Source organism: Myotis brandtii, unplaced genomic scaffold, assembly GCF_000412655.1.
Source record: "Myotis brandtii unplaced genomic scaffold, ASM41265v1 scaffold247, whole genome shotgun sequence".
In the NCBI taxonomy this organism is placed as follows: Eukaryota; Metazoa; Chordata; class Mammalia; order Chiroptera; family Vespertilionidae; genus Myotis; species Myotis brandtii.
The window spans coordinates 3,005,635-3,010,576 of NW_005359352.1; the positions used below are offsets into that span (position 1 = coordinate 3,005,635).

The 4,942-nt window shown below is 48.3% G+C and overlaps 1 protein-coding gene across 1 annotated transcript in view; it reads right to left on the reverse strand.

Annotated features, from left to right (window-relative positions):
* TPO (thyroid peroxidase) overlaps positions 1-4,013 on the reverse strand; it is a 25,678-nt gene extending 21,665 nt beyond the window's left edge. Inside the window, exons 1-3 of the mRNA XM_014540546.1 lie at positions 3,502-4,013; positions 2,570-2,703; positions 612-752 (exon numbers count right to left, since the gene is read on the reverse strand). The gene's annotated coding sequence lies outside the window, so the exon portion shown is untranslated. The remainder of the gene's footprint in view (positions 1-611; positions 753-2,569; positions 2,704-3,501) is intronic.
* Between the last annotated feature and the right edge of the window lie 929 nt (positions 4,014-4,942).

Genomic DNA, 4,942 nt, shown 5'->3' on the forward strand with positions numbered 1-4,942 from the left:
GGAGGGAGGGATAAAGAAAGAGAGATAACACTGCTGACAGGACACCTCAGCTCCCTGCAGGGCACCCTACGCGATGCTTCTAAAGCTTGAATTTTCCCCCCACAAGGCCGCATGATTAGAAAGCCATCTATTTACTTTTTTTTTTTTTTTTTTGGTAAAAGATAAAAGGCATTTTAAAAATATCTCCTTTAGGCTTAGTCATTAATGATTGATTTGCCAAGACATGAAGAAAGCTCTACGTGGGGCTCATTCAATTCTCAGATAAAATTAACTGAATAAACTCACCTGCAGTGAGTCTACATCAGTCTCCCCAAGATGGGAAGGAAATTACATTCTCCTTGCTCAGCTTGGAGGGGTTCTCACATCATAATAGAGCTTCTAAGGCACATGCACAGGACAGTGGCAGATATTTTTGGTTTTTAAGTAATTGCTGGTTACAGCTCCGTGCGTTTTCTGTGACCCAGTGGGCCCCCCTGCCCCCCACCAATGTTTAATAACATTTCAAAGATAAGTTTTCTAACCATAAGAGGGTTGGCTACCGTAAGGAGGATGGAAATAAACATGAAGGTGGGTCCGGGCTGGGCCAGGTGGCCACAGCAGGGACAGCTCACCTCGCCGGGCGGACACGGAAGTTGTGTAGCTGTCTTTCTCCTCGGCGGTGACCAGCACTTGCCGTCTCGAGTGTTTTGTTCATAGGTTGTCCCTGGAGTGCACCAACGTGGTCCCAAAATTCCTCCATCAGCGGGAGTTACCTGCAATGACCGTCTATTAGGGGCCCCCTTAGACGATGCCTGTACTACTCCATCATGAACAATTAGGAAAGGAGTCGCCCTAGCTGGTTTGGCTCAGTGCATAGAGCATCGGCCTGCGGACTGAGGGGGCCTGGGCTTGATTCTGGGCAAGGGCACATGCCTGGGTTGCAGGCTCGATCGCCAGTAGGGGGCGTGCAGGAGGCAGACGATTAGTGATTCTCATCATTGATGTTTCTATCTCTCCCTCTCCCTTCCTCTCTGAAATCAATGAAAAAAAATTTTTTTAAAAAAGGAGCCAACATGTGCATTCCTATTGATTCAATTCAGTGGCGATGTACTGAGCACTGGCCGTGCTGGACATATTGTGTATACAGTAAACGCTCGAGTTACAGGTGGGGGGAGAGCCTGCTTGACCAGCACGGGGCCCTGAACTCCGCCTTCTCTCTCACGTTCCTGAATGTGGCCGAGACAGCACAGCCGTGCACTGAATGGAGCTGCTCTGTGGGCCTGACTCTGAGTCAGTGGTTCTCAACCTTCCTAAGGCCTCGACCCTTTAATACAGTTCCTCATGTTGTGGTGACCCCCAACCATAACATTATTTTTGTTGCTACTTCATCACTGTAATTTTGCTACTGTTATGAATCGTCATGTAAATATCTAATATGCAGGATGTATTTTCATTGTTACAAATTGAACATCATTAAAGCATAGTGATTAATCAAAAACACAATATGTAATGATATATGTGTTTTCCGATGGTCTTAGGCGACCCCTGTGAAAGGGTCGTTCGACCCCCAAAGGGGTCGCCACCCACAGGTTGAGAACCGCTGCTCTAAGTAGATTTAATGGCACACGTACCGGTCATGTTCCCTGGAGGTCCCACCCGTAGGTCAAGGCCATTCCCCACTAGAATATGTGCCCACGTGGACGAAAAGGGGCCACATGCTGACCTGACCAGCTCAGGGGAGGCCTGCGTGGCGGCCTTGCAAACTCAGAGACCTACAGTCACCACGAAGGGGGTCTGAGAGGAAAACTTTTTTTTTTAACTGAAAGCAGTTTCTGGTGGGTAGTCATGTCCTAAGGCAGTATTTTCCCCATAAGGGTTAATCCTCACCTTCACTAGGCCTGTTGTCTTTTTGCATCTAAGATAACATGCCTGATTAACATGCCTTTGCAAAGACAAAGTAATTTTCCTTCTTCCCCCTTCACAGCACAAAGCCCCTCATTGTTACTGAGTTAATTGTTGACTGAACGATCGGGCACCCACCCAAGTTAAAAGAAGTGTCTATCCTTCACTCTTCACCCACTACCAGAGGTTCGCCCGAATCTACACCCGTGGATTTCACAGAACCGACTTAAATCTCCTCCTCGATTGTAATTTATAAAACAAGGTGAAACCTGCTTCCTGGCGATTGTGGACAGTTTGGCTCAAATAAACGCACACAAATTCTTTAAGGGTTGAGTGTTTCTCAGTTACCACAACGCCACTGTCTGCCGGTGGGTTTGGTGGTTGAAACTTTTTAAAAGTGAGTCCGTCTAGAACATCACCCAGTGGGTGCTGGGGTGGCAAAGCCTCCCAAGGGGGGGGTGTCCATTCCTGGGGGTGACAGGCCCGTGGACGGGTGACTAGAGGAGCACAGCGAAGAGCCACACGGAGCCAACACCTCCTACATCCACGCAGTCGGTCAGGCGCGCTGGAAGCTTCCAGAGGCTTCCGGCCGCGAGAGCCACTCACAGGCTCACTGAAGCCAAGTACCCATGACGCTCTGTGCTGGTTTGATCTACTTGCAAAATGAGAAAACAAAACAACAACCTACCCTTTTTTTAAGACCACCACCGTGTTCCAGAACATTCCGTTTCTTCCAAGAAGCCAGGGGCCAGGTGAGTGAGCACAGATTTGTCCACATTTGGCTGCTTCCGGAGCACTCTGCAGTCTGCACTCCGAGAGGCGCTGTGGTATTTGATAGGACGCTGGTCATCGGCTCCTGATTGTGTGCAGGTCAGGGCTTACCTCACCCAGCCCTGAGGTCCCACACCCAGGCCCCTGGCTCGCAGGATTCCTGCTCAGCAAATTCTTCTTTAAAACAAAAGGTAAACTACACACTTTTTCCTTATTTTACCTTTTAAATCACCATTTATCCCCCCTACACCCTCTTCCACCTCCATCCACCCTCCTCCCCCTGCTCAGTAAATTCTTATTTGAATTTAATGTCTTTGATGCTGACCACCGAGGGCCAGCAAGCTTTAGGAAAGTGACTCGTCATCCTTTATCGGCATTTCATAAAGAAAGACGGGCTGAGCATGTGAAGAGACGCTCACCGACAAGGACACACAGATGCCAAGAGACACATGAGAAGATGCTCAAGGGCACTATTCGCCAGAGAGCTGCCAACGAGAACCACAGCGAGGTGCCACCTCACACCTGTCAGAACCGCCGCCGTCAATAAACCAACAAACAGCAAGTGCGGGCGAGGATGTGGAGGAAAGGGAGCCCTCGGGCTCTGCTGGTGGGAGTGCATGCGGCGCAGCCCCAGTGGAAAGCAGTACGGAGGTGCCATAGACTAAGTCATTCCACTGCTGGGTATGTATCCGAAGAAAAGGTATGTGCACCCCTATGTTCATTGCAGCATTATCTGCAACAGCCAAGATATGGAAGCAACCTAGGTGTCCATCGATAGTGAGTGGATAAAGAAGTGGTACTTATGTACAATGGGATATTACACGGCAACAAAAAAGAATGGAATCTTACCATTTTCAATAACACGGATGGACCTAGCCAAGTGCCATATGATTTCCCTGATACGTTGAATCTAAAAAACAAAACAAGACAATGATGAAGCAACAAAACAGAAGCAGGCTCATGGATGTGGAGCTGATGGCTACTGAAGGGGAGGGGGAACGTGAAAAAGAAAAATAATAGACAGGCCGACAGAAAACAATTTAAAACAACTATAAATCCTGGGCAAGACAGAGCAAACGAGTGTGCGAGGCCCTGGGAGCAGCCCGAGGGCGGGAGGAAAGGAGTCTCACCGGCCTGGCCCCCACAGCGTCCGCAGGGGCCCCGGGGCTGAGACGCTGTCGGCCTCGCGTGAAGAAGCTGTGACACTGTGTGAGTGTACACAGAAGTGACTTCGGTTTCTACATGACATGATCAGTGTCAGAGAAGTTGTCTGTTTTCCCCCAGGTGAGGCCTGCTCTCCACAGCCATCCACTCTACCGACTGCGTACAGACGGCCCGTCCTAATCCAGCCGGGCGGTGTCACCTGAACACTGTGTGGACGCAAAGGGGCCACATCCTAACCCAGTGATGGCGAACCTATGACACGCGTGTCAGAGGTGACACGCAAACTCATTTTTTTGGTTGATTTTTCTTTGTTAAATGGCATTTAAATATATAAAATAAATATCAAAAATATAAGTCTTGGTTTTACTATGGTTGCAAATATCAAAAAATTTCTATATGTGACACGGCACCAGAGTTGTTAAGTTATTTTTCAAAATGCTGACACGCCGAGCTCAAAAGGTTCGCCATCACTGTCCTAACCTGACAGCTCAGGGGAGGCCTGCGTGGTGGTTTTGCAAACTCAGAGACCTAAAGTCACCACATAGGATGGTCTGAAATTAAAACTTTACCTAAAAGCAATCATGGTGTGTTGTCACATCCGAGGCCGGCATCTTCTGTGACAAAGGTCAATCTAACCTTAACTGAGCCTATTGTCTTTTTGCATCGACAATATCCTTGGAAGGTCAAAGTAGTTTTTCTTTTTCCAGACTCCTCAGGGCACAGGCCCTGGCTCTGCGAGACCACAAATCTCCTCATTGTTATTGAGTTCATTGTTGACTGTTAACTATCCTGCGTTCACCGAAAAGAAGTGTGTGTCTATCATTTTACTCTTTATCCAATCCCAGGGGTTCCCACCCCCTTTGCTTTCTCCCGCCTCCCTAATCTATCACCCATGGGTTTCAGGTAACTCACATCTCCTCCTGTGATTGTAATTTATAAAAATGGGTGAAAAACCGCCATTCTCCGGAGCATTATCCCAATCCACTGAGATCCTGCTTCCCGGTGATTGTCCACAGTTTGGCTCAAATAAACGCACAAAAATTCTTTACAGGTTTGTATGTTTTTTACATTAACATGGTCATGTGAACACGGGGTGTGGCCGTGCCAGCAGGAGAGAGTGGTCATG